The sequence below is a fragment of the Sarcophilus harrisii genome, chromosome 3 (assembly GCF_902635505.1).
Source record: "Sarcophilus harrisii chromosome 3, mSarHar1.11, whole genome shotgun sequence".
NCBI lineage: Eukaryota > Metazoa > Chordata > Mammalia > Dasyuromorphia > Dasyuridae > Sarcophilus > Sarcophilus harrisii.
Window position 1 is genome coordinate 168,035,514 of NC_045428.1, and position 12,736 is coordinate 168,048,249.

Sequence of the window (12,736 nt, forward strand, 5' to 3'; positions counted from 1 at the left end):
AAATGGTGACTTGCTCAGGTCACACAGCTAATAAATGTCTAAGGTCAAATTTGAACTCATGAAGAGGAATCTTCCTGATTTTAAGGCCAGTGTTCTATCTACTGTGCACCTAGCTGCCCATTTTAAACTATTATAAAAGAATGATATCCCTAATGAATGATTCAAAAATTACAAATGAGACTTTACCAAAAAGATGACAGAAATATATCCCAAAAATTATTTGCTATAACTAAGTTGGATTATACCATGGATGCAATGAAGATTTTTTATTTGAAAAAAAAAATCATAAAAAACCCAATCCCACTTATACTATTTAATTATATCAATAGCAGCAGAAAAATCTTTGACAAACCTATATAATACTTGTTTATTTTTTTAGAAAACAAACCCCATAAAGCATGTATTCATAGGAACCTTTTTAAAAATATGATTTTATTTACATTTAATGTATATAATTATCATTGTTTGCAATGTAAAAACATTAGAAATGTTTCAATAATTATAGGAGAAAAGCAAGGATGAGACCTTTTCCCACTATTATTTGATACAATCTAGAAATTCCAGTGATAAAACAATTTTATTTGTACATTATTTGATAGTTTATTTAGAAAACCTCAGAAATTGCCTTAGAAAATTAGTAAAGAAACTGAGACAATAGCATTAAATAGCAGAATGCAAAGTCAACCCAAATAAACAATTTCTAGTTGATAATGTAGGAGAAAATAATACAAAGTCCATTCAAAATAGCTACAACACTCATAAAATAGCTGAGAGTCAATCTATCAAAATGTATTCAAGCCCCGAAATGCATTGTCATTTTGAATATAGAATATAGGTTCTTTTCATATAGAATAGAAATGTTTTAACTCTTTCTAGTTTTTAATGTTTATTAATAAGTATAGTGGAGAAGATAATTATGAATAATGATCATTTAAATCGTCAGAATAATTTTTAACATGAATTCCAATATGGATGTGTCAGTTATTTTGGAAATGCCCAATATTAAAAATAAAATAAAATAAAAGAATGGAGTCGTTCTGAGAAGTGCTAATTTAGAAAAAATTGGAAATTTTACAGCTTTCCACTCTATAAAGATAATAGAAGTATTTACTGAACAATGTAGTTCATCATAGTATAAAGCTGTTTTTCCCAAGTTTATTATATTTCTTCTGTAATCACTAGATGACACTGGTAATCTAGGCAGGCAAGTGCAACAGTTGACTGTGGTACAGGTATTCTTTGGAGTCTACAATTCAAAATTCGGAGCTACATTGAGCACATGGGTTTTTCTCCTTTGTGTGCTTCTTTGCCAAATTCCTCATTGAGCAAACTGATGGGGAGTAGTATGTCTCATTTATATGTAGATTGTGAGGCGTTTTATTATAAATGCACTTTTAAAAAAATAATAGCTTCTTTCAAAATACATGCAAAGATAGTTTTCAACATTGTCCTTTGTAAAACCTTTTGTTCCAAATTTTTCTCCCTCCCTTTCCCACACTTACTCCCCTAGACAGCAAGTAATCCAATGTAGGTTAAACACATGCAGTTCTTCTAAACATATTTCTACATTTATCATGCACTTTCTTCATATTTAAAGAATAATAACAATTAATTACAAATTAGTTAATATTCATAAAATAAATTTAAAATTAATTAAAATTAAATGAATAATAAATAATAATAATTATTATTTTGCCTTATTGTTAAGTAAATGGTTGTATTTAAGCTCTAAATTTGTCATTATTTTGAGTATCTAACATTTGTAAATAGATATCTGTAGGAGTTTAAGAGCTAGAATGCTTAGTAAGGAGAGCATATTCTTTCTCAAAAGTTACCTCTAAGACTTTTAGAGAATTTTAGTATAAACTGGTGGTAATGGTCTTTCTCTGGGAACCTAGACTTGCCATACAAAGGGCTGGTTGGGGTTAATGAATCAGTGTAGAGAGTGAATAGATGTCCAAATGCTCAGTTAAGTGGTTTGAGATGCTAATACAGGCTGGATAGATAGTCTAGTTATTTGTGTAAATGCAGTTACAAAACACTCTTTAAATATTTAAATAATTTAAAGGATATTACTCATAGTTTAGTCATATCAGTGTGATTTTAAAAATCATATTACCTAAAATTTATAGATTTGGTGCTATGTCAAGATAATACCTTATATAGAATTTATAGAATTCCATACACACACATAACACTTGGAAAATGGACAAATAAATGAGTCATTTCTCAGTGGATATTTTCAAAAGGATTATAAATTATTAGCAATAATATGAAAAATTGTTCCAAATCACTAATAAGAAGAGAAATGCAAATAGAAGACTTCAAAAATTTTACCTTATGGCAACAAAAAGACTGGCACATTGTAGATGAAGCTGTGAATTATTTATTCTCACTATTCTGGAAAGCTGTTTAGAACTATGCAGAAACAGTGATTAAAAATGTCCATAACCTTTGGCCCAGAGATCCTACTGTTAGGCATAAACTTAAAAGAGATTAAAGACAAAAAGGTTACATATGCACCAAAATATTAAGAATGTTCTTTTTTGGTATTAGCAAAGAACTGGAAACCAAGAAGATGCCTATCACTTGGGAAATGGCCAAAGAAATTGTGACACATGAATGTAATGATACTGCAACATAAGAAAGAGAAATATGACAATTCATACAATCATGGGAAAAGCTGAATGAAATAATACAGAAAAAGTATGCAGAATCAAGACAATAATACACACAATTACTTCAACAGTGTTTGAAGAAAGAACAACCTTGAAACTGAATTCTGTATAAATATGACCAAGCTTGTCTCCAAAGAAGAGTTGAAGCTCCATCCCTTTTTTGAAAAGGAGGGCAACTATAATATGAGGTAATGCATATGCTCTCGGGCATAGTCATTTATTGGTTAGTTGTATTGATTATTTTTTTCTTTTTAAGTCTTTCTTACAAGGAATAATTCACTGTAGAGAGAAAGAGGAGATGCGTTTGAAAACATCTATGTTGGCCAAACAAAAGCCATCAATAAAAATAGGAGAAATAAAAATTCTCAGCTGTTTTCAGTATTTCAACTTGCAATCAATTTTTGACCACTGGCTCAAATAAATTAAGGAGATTTCTCAATGCAAAAGCAGAAAGGAATTTTATTTCAATCTCATGAGAAAGGGCGTCTCCCTCTCCACAAGCAGTTAGGCAAGGAGAGGCAAGGCCCGATTAACAGACAAGAATTATATAGGGACTTGGGCTAACACTCCCTATAGGCTGGATCTTTGCCCTGATTATCCAGGACAAATGACCTCACATTCTAAGTCATAAATGAGGAAAAACTTTCAACTCAACCACTACTTTAGGATTACTAAATTACCTTATATGGGAGTTTCAATGCCAAGGTGGCCCCAATTTAGTCTCCCAAAGAAAAGGTCCCACTCCTTGTAAATCATGTGATCTCAGGAGAAAGAAACCTGGCCCTGGGCCCCAGCAGACCTTCACTCAATGTTTAAAATACTGTCTCCATCTCTTGAGAAAAACTTTCACTGTTCATTTCATTCAACTCCACATACTCATATCTACTTTAGATAATTTCTCTCCAAAATCATCTAAAATTTTGTTTAAAATATAGTTGGATTATATTAACTATTTTTCTACTCACACTGATGAGTTTGGAGTCCAGCACCAAATGATGATGTTTGGCACTAAATGAGGGGGTTTGGTAGCAATTCACATGTGAAGAATTCACAGTGACTTTCTCCTTGCCAAAAGTTTCCTTTATTTATGAGATGAGGTTACAGACAAAATGAAGAGGTAAAATGGGCACAAGGAATGGTAAATATGGGAAAATTTGGGAAATTTGGGAAATAATTTGGGAAAACATATAGTTAGCAAGGAAAGGATTTTAACAATTAATAATGGAAAAGACAAGTTACCTAGTGGAACTCACAATTAACCAGGAGAAAGGGAGTGAGGTGGGAGTGTGCCATTAAATGGTAGACTAAATCCATAGAAGAGTTAAGCATCCTAAAAGAGTTAGCTATAACAAAGAGAAAGACATGCTGAGTCATGGGGTAACAAAGGGGCAGGGTGCTGTGGTGGGCTAATACTAGTAGGGATTCAGCAAAGATGGTGAAGGCCATGGATATATTATAGGGAAAATTTGGCCTGAGGGGGTGACATCATAACTTGAGGGGTGTGACTGTAAGGTTGAGCTAATCCCCATCAGTACTCTTCCCTATTATAATTATTAACATCTTACTTCTGTCAGTCCCACCTAGTTACCCAGGACCTCATCAACACTAGACATCAAAACATTTAATCCATAAAAGGGACAATCTCCCACATAATTTGACAATCTACAAAATTTTTTCTTTATGCAAAAATGCTTTTTCCCCCCTTTTTCATCAGTTACTCCTTATGAAAAGGCCATTAAATTAATACATCTTACTTTCATCTACTCTGTACATGTCTTCTACATATCTAATTAATCACATATCAATTATCCAGGAGTATGCTAATAAATGTTAATTAACCAAAGCTCTGAAAAAAAAAATCCATTTCCCACTTTAAAATGTAGCTTGCATTTTTTATATCAAGCTGTTAGGTAGTTTAATGGATAGGGTTGCTCAGCCTGAAGGTAGGAAGATTCATTCGGCTTCAGACACTAGCTGTGTGACCCTAGTCAAGTCATTTAACTCTGCCTCAGTTTACTCATCTATAAAATGAGTGGAGGAAGAAATAAATAGCAAACCACAAATGGGGTCATAAAGAGTCAGACCCTACTAAAACAACTTAACAACCACAAAAATAAATTAACATTTTATCCATCACTTTAAATTTAGAAAATTAACAAAACAATAAAGCAAGCACTGATTTGGAATGTTTGCCTATTTCTGAGATGTAAATAAATGCAGACTTTAAACATATAAGCCCCAGAAAAGCTCATCAATGCTTCCCCCCCCCCAATTAGAATATACAGTCCTTGAGATTAGGGGGCTGTTCTCCCCCCACACAATTTTTTTAATATCCCTGTTGCTTGATATAGTTCCTAGAACAGAGTAAGTGTTCAATAAAAATTGTTGACTTCCTGAATTGCCTATGGTCATACAGATAGTAAGGGTAAGAGGGAGGATTTACTCTGCCTACTATCCAGAGTCATGCTGCTGCTACAATATGGCAGAAAATGATTATGTGCTAAATGAGTGCTTCATAGAAGTTCAGTCATTTTTGAGGCAGAAAGAATTCTGTGAACTGGGATTTTAAGGGTCAGATTTAATGAAGCTGGTTGGGTATTGAAGGATAATACCATTTTCAAGGACAGCATTATGTGTTCATTATATTATATATTCATTTCTCATGTGGCTGGACGACTTGGCCACAGACAATTGCAGCCAGTTGTTAAATTCTTACTCATATAAATGCAAACTTGTGATTCTACAAGAGCTACTTTGTGAAACCATTTGTGGGTCCTTGTAAATGAGCCCACTCTCTTGGAAAAGCTTAAACCTTAACAGTGGTGAGGTAGCGGAGGCTTCCCGCGAGGCATTCTGGAAAACCAAGGTCCTCCGCCATCATCTTGCTTTCTCTGAGCCCGGTCAATATGGGATCACGAATGAGTTGGGGCCATGAAGCTGCTAACGGGCGCCGGCTCCCTGTCGAGACGATTTTATTCACTTAAAGTTGCCCCAAGAATTAAATCTTCTGCAAAAGCTCCTGTACAATTTAGTGATTGTCTCTGTGGAAAACTACGCTCCAGCTTCAAGAATTGGGTTGTACATTAAAGCTGGTAGTAGATAGGAAGATTCTACCCATTTTGGAGCCTCCCATTTACTCCGTCTTGCATCCGATTTGATTACCAAAGGAGCTTCTTCTTTTAAGATAACCCGAGGGACTGAAGCCGTTGGTGGTACATTAAGTGTGACTAGTACAAGGGAAAACATGGCCTATGCTGCAGAATGCCTCTGAGATGATGTTGATATTCTAATGGAGCTCCTGCTCAGTGTCACCGCAGCACCAGAATTTCTTTCTTTTTTTTTTTTTAATTATTATTATTATAGTAACTTTTTATTGACAGAATCCATGCCAGGGTAATTTTTTTACAACATTATCCCTTGCACTCACTTCTGTTCCAATTTTTCCCTCCCACCCTCCACCCCCTCCCCTAGATGGCAAGCAGTCCTATACATGTTAAATAAATTACAGTATATCCTAGATACAATATATGTGTGCAGATCCAAACAGTTTTCTTGTTGCACAGGGAGAATTGGATTCAGAAGTTAAAATAACCCGGGAAGAAAAACAAAAATGCAAACAGTTTACATTCATTTCCCAGTGTTTTTTCTTTGGGTGTAGCTGCTTCTGTCCATCATTGATCAATTGAAACTGAATTAGATCTCTTTTTCAAAGAAATCCACTTCCATCAGATTACATCTTCATACAGTATCGTTGCTGAAGTGTATAATGATCTCTTGGTTCTGCTCATTTCACTTAGCATCAGTTCATGTAATTCTCTCCAAGCCTCTCTGTATTCATCCTGCTGGTCATTTCTTACAGAACAATAATATTCCATAACATTCATATACCACAATTTACCCAACCATTCTCCAATTGATGGGCATCCACTCAGTTTCCAGCTTCTAGCCACTACAAACAGGGCTGCCACAAACATTTTGGCACATATTGGTCCCTTTCCCTTCTTTAGTATCTCCTTGGGGTATAAGCCCAGTAGAAACACTGCTGGATCAAAGGGTATGCACAGTTTGATAACTTTTTGGGCATAACTCCAGATTGCTCTCCAGAATGGTTGGATTCGTTCACAGCTCCACCAACAATGTATCAGTGTCCCAGTTTTCCCGCATCCCCTCCAACAATCATCATTATTTTTTCCTGTCATCTTAGCCAATCTGACAGGTGTGTAGTGGTATCTCAGAGTTGTCTTAATTTGCATTTCTCTGATTAATAATGATTTGGAACACTCTTTCATATGAGTGGTAATAATTTCAATTTCATCGTCTGAAAATTGTCTGTTCATATCCTTTGACCATTTATCAATTGGAGAATGGCTTGGTTTCTTATAAATTAGAGTCAATTCTCTATATATTTTGGAAATGAGGCCTTTATCAGAACCTTTAACTGTGAAGATGTTTTCCCAGTTTGTTGCTTCCCTTCTAATCTTGTTTACATTAGTTTTGTTTGTACAGAAGCTTTTTGATTTGTTGTAATCAAAATTTTCTATTTTGTGATCAATAATGGTCTCTAATTTGTCTTTAGTCACAAATTTCTTCCTCCTCCACAAGTCTGAGAGATAAACTATCCTATGTTCCTCCAATTTGTTTATAATCTTGCTCTTTATGTCTAAATCATGGACCCATTTTGATCTTATCTTGGTATACGGTGTTAAGTGTGGGTCCATGCCTAATTTCTGCCATACTAATTTCCAGTTATCCCAGCAGTTTTTGTCAAATAATGAATTCTTATCCCAAAAGTTAGGATCTTTGGGTTTGTCAAACACTAAATTGCTATAGTTGACTATTCTGTCTTGTGAACCTAACCTGTTCCACTGATCAACTAATCTATTTCTTAGCCAATACCAAATGGTTTTGGTGACTGCTGCTTTATAATATAGTTTTAGATCAGGTACAGCTAGGACACTTTCATTTGATTTTTTTTTCATTAATTCTTTTGAGATTCTTGACCTTTTATTATTCCATATGAATTTTGTTGTTATTTTTTCTAGATCATTAAAATATTTTCTTGGAAGTCTGATTGGTATAGCACTAAATAAATAGATTAGTTTAGGGAGTATTGTCATCTTTATTATATTCGCTCGTCCTATCCAGGAGCACTTAATATTTTTCCAATTGTTTAAGTCTGACTTTATTTGTGTGGAAAGTTTTTTGTAATTTTGCTCATATAATTCCTGACTTTCCTTTGGTAGATAGATTCCCAAATATTTTATGCTGTCGACAGTTATTCTGAATGGAATTTCTCTTTGTATCGCTTGCTGTTGGATTTTGTTGGTGATGTATAAAAATGCTGAGGATTTATGGGGATTTATTTTATAACCTGCAACTTTGCTAAAGTTATGGATTATTTCTAATAGCTTTTTCGTAGAATCTCTAGGGTTCTCTAAGTATACCATCATATCATCTGCAAAGAGCAGCACCAGAATTTCAACGCTGGGAAGTAGCAGATCTTCAGTCACAACTAAAGATTGATAAAGCAGTTGCTTTTCAAAGCCCCCAGATTGGTGTGATTGAAAATCTGCATGCTGCAGCTTATCGAAATGCGCTTTCTAATTCCTTGTATTGTCCTGATTATAAGACTGGGAAAATTACTCCACAAGAGCCTCACTACTATATACAGAACAATTTTACAAGTGCAAGAATGGCTCTGTTTGGACTTGGTGTAAACCATAGCATCCTGAATGAAGCAAGTTGCTGAGCAATTTCTGAACATGAGGGGTGGGCTTGGTATGTCTGGTTCAAAGGCCCGCTACTGTGGAGGTGAAATTCGGGAGCCAAATGGTGATAGTCTTGTCCATGCTGCCATTGTAGCTGAAGGGGCTACGTTAGAAAGTGTGCAGAAAAGTGCATTTAGCATCCTTCAGCATGTCCTTGGTGCAGGGCCTCGTGTTAAGAGGGGCAGCAATGTCAGCAGCCAGCTACATCAGGCTGTCGCCAAGGAAACAAAACAGCCATTTGATGTTTCAGCAAATTACTCTGATTCTGGACTTTTTGGAATTTATACTATATCTCAGGCTGACATTGCTGCAGATGTTATCAAGGCTGCTTACAATCAGGTAAAAGCAATTATTGCTCAGGGTAACCTTCCTGAAGCAGCTATCACAGCAGCTAAAAACAAACTAAAAGCTGAATATTTGATGTCAATTGAGTCTTCAGAGGGATGTCTAGATGAAATTGGGTCCCAGGCTCTGATATCTGGTTCATATGTCACACCATCAACTGTCCTCCAAACAATTGACTCTGTGGTTACCGCTGATGTTGTAGCAGCTGCAAAGAAATTTGTTTCTGGCAAGAAGTCAATGACAGCAAGTGGAAATCTAGCCAATACACCCTTCCTTGATGATTTAGAAAAATGAAGCACCTATATGGAAGAAAACAAAAAAACTTTCTCAACAAAACCCAAGCAGAATAGCATTTGGTGAATGAAATTCTGTCGGGACTTACTAACACTATTCATCTTTTTATTTATAAATGGAAAAACAAATACAGACAAATTCCACCTAATGTAAAGTCAATAAAACATTTTATTTAAAAAAAAACAGTTGTGAGGTAGCAGTTTCATCTTACACAAAAGACAGGATAATTCAACACAATGATGGACTTAAATCAGCCATCTGATATATTTTTTTCCAAAATGAATATACTCAAAAATCCATTTTATTTGTGTCTTAGCAAACATCTATCCCTCCCACCCCACCTCTTATTATATAGGTAGGTTTAGATGGTCCACAGATGATTTTCTTCAGAGTTAATAGAAAACATTTCATTGACTGAGCACACAATTGATTTCATTAATCTTTAAAGTTTGGGGTGTTGGTTTTTAAATTACAGAAATAATTTTTCCAACCTCCTCTATGTTAAGCCTTTGTATTTCTTATTATAAATGTTTTGGGAAAGTAAAACCTTTCCACCATTGCTTTTTTAAGATTTGTTTGTGCTTTTAAGAAATATGGAATGTAACAGAATCTAAATTTAGGGCAATCAGATTTTTTCAATAATTCTAAGGACCCTGTTAATTTGGGTATTTAAATATATGTATTTTCTTTAAGTGATCTTAGATTCAAAGAATATAGAACTAAAAATCAATGCATCACATAATCATAATAAAATATAGGTGTCCCCAAAGTTTTAATAAAGTTTTAAGCTTACTAAAAACTTTGGTGATACCCTATATGGAATTTTAGAATGACATAAGAAATGCATAAGTGGTTTTAAAAGCAAATTAGTTTGATGAGATATTGGTTGAGATGGGCAAGAGACAAAAACACACAGCTGGAAAGGGAGAGATCTTGGAAATGAACAAGCACATAAACTAACTTTTGTTCATCCTAGAGATGGTAGTTCAACAATTGGATTTCCCCCTCCTTTAGTTTTTATCATTTTTTGCATTTTTCAATTGCTCATTAGCACCACTATTTAGCTTGGTTTAAAGTTTGGTTAGAAAGGAAGTTTAAACTGTTGGTTAAAATGAGTTTTCAGGATTATTTACTATTTTATGATCTTTGGCAAATTACTTGATCTCTCTGGGTTTTAGTTTCCTCATTTGTAAAATGAAGATATTAGACTTCAAGACTTCTGTGGTCTCTTCCAATTCTAGCTCTATGATGCTATGGTCCGTGGATTCAAATTATTCATGTTGTCTTCCATTATGATCATTAGTAAAAATTTGCTTGAGTGAGACACAAATCTCTCACTTAAACCAGTCTATAATATCTTCATTAATACTTATCTATACTCCCCCCACCTTGTTAAAGGGGGCAGGCATTTTCCGACCCAATCCTAGCTTACAAGTAAGTGATCCAGCAACAGAATGGTTATTTCTTTCCTCATATTGATGCTTCTTTCCATAATAAGAAACTAACTTTTGTTCATCCTAGAGATGGTAGTCCAACAATTGGATTTCCCCCTCCTTTGTTTTTTTATCATTTTTGCATTTTTCAACTGCTCATTAGCATCACTATTTAGCTTGGTTTAAAGGTAGAGATAGCCTGTATCCCAAAGAAATAATAAAAGAGGGGAAAGGACCCACATGTGCAAATATGTTTGTAGTAGCTCTTTTTTGTGGTGGTAAAGAACTGGAAACTGAGTGGATGCCTATCAATTGGGGAATGGCTGAATAAGTTATAGCATATAAAGTAATGGAATAGTGCTGTTCCATGATAAATGGTGAACAAGCTGATTTCAGAAAATCCTGGAAATCCTGGAAAGACTTCACTGAGTGAAGTGAGTAGAACTAGGAAAACATTGTACATAGCAACACAATCTTGCTGAACAACTATGATGGACTTGACTTTTCTCAGCAATACAGTAATAGAGGGTAATTCCAATAAACTTTGGATGGGAAATGCCATCTGCATCCAAAGAAAGAACTATGGAGGCTGAATACCAATCAAAGAATAGTGTTTTTTATCTTTTTTTCCTCTGTATTTTTTTCTCATGGTTTTTTCCCCCCACTTTTGTTTTACTTTTTTCTCCCCACATGACTCATATGGAAATAGGTAAAAAATAACGGTACTTGTATAAATAAAAAAGAAAAATAGCACCTATTTTATTAGCTTATTGTGAGGATCAAATGCGATAACATATAAAGTGCTTTGCAAATCTTAAAACTATATAAATTATTATATCTATTATTGCTTTGAAAACTTGGGTTTAAATCCTACCTTAAACACTTACTCACTGTGTGACACTGTTCAAATCGAGGGTTTGGACTTGATTTGCCCCTAAAGTGTCTTCCAGCTTTAAATCTCTGATCATTTTATCTTAATGACTTTGTATTGGTCAAGATGTTGTTAACATTGAAAATGATTACAGAGAAATATTGTGGAAATGCTATCTTTTGAGATTTTCAAGGTGAAACAAGACTGTCCTGGGTGGTTTAAGTATTGAATGTATCTAAACTAGGGCTAAATCATATAACTTTAAGCATATCTCAAGGCCTTTTCAGGTCTTTAATTCTATTGGTAATGGGGACATTCCACTTCTAAATCCTTCTTGCCCTCTTCAAGATGCAAATGGTAACTTGTATGCTGGGAATGTGCTTCCTAGGAGATCAAATTGTGAGCTCATTTTTATCATATACTTGAGATGGGAACAGTAAGTATGATTTTCAGCATGTAAATAAATAAACTCTATACAGAAGATTCAGAAGACACAATATTACAGTTAATCCCTTCTATATTCTGGAGGTTAGGGGTATGGCGCCTCTATAATCTAGAAAATCTGCACAAAAGTTTTTGTCTTCTCTCTGGAATTTAAATGACACAAGATATAAAAACCTCAACATATAATGATCACTGCATGATCATCGTTAAGATGTCACTTGAGAGATTGCTGTAAACATGCATGGCATCTTCAAACCAAAGTGTAGAATTGTAGTTCTTTTACTACAAATTTATTTTTAAGAGAAAAAAAACTCACTATGTAACTGTTTATTTATGTTATTAAATAGTAAAATATATATTATACAGGTAACATTTTACATAAAAGTACATATAGTTTATATATTTATGAGTTAATAAGCTTTTAAAGATATTACATTTCTAGCTTTTTTGTGTTGTCTGTGTCATGTTTTTGTATATATTTTTTGAAAATTTTAACTTTTTACTTATTTTAACTTTAAAAAAGAACTTGTACAATTTATGGTATTAAAAGGCAAAGTACATTAATATTATACAGCACTGTATTTACATTTTATGCATTTTTGAGTTTCTAGATTTTTCTGTATTATCTTCTGACCTTTTTATGTTTTCTGTATTTTCCACAAAATTCTCCCTAAATTTCCATTTAATTTCTTATGCCAAACTGCAATATAGCAAAACCACCATGAGGAGAGTTGTGATGTAGAAGGGATAATTGTAGTTTCTGAAGGGCATGAGAAGGGAAAAGAATCCTTGGATTAGAGCTTAGACCAAGAAAAAACCAATTGCATTAAAATAATGCTATTTTACTAACAATGTCATTATCTTTTGCAGGTCCATCTTAAGTAGGAGAATCTGTAGAAAGAA

General features: G+C 34.1%; 1 pseudogene; it reads left to right on the forward strand.

Annotated features, from left to right (window-relative positions):
• The first annotated feature begins 4,837 nt into the window (after positions 1–4,837).
• On the forward strand, positions 4,838–10,785 carry LOC100917851 (annotated as a pseudogene).
• The last annotated feature ends 1,951 nt before the right edge of the window (positions 10,786–12,736 follow it).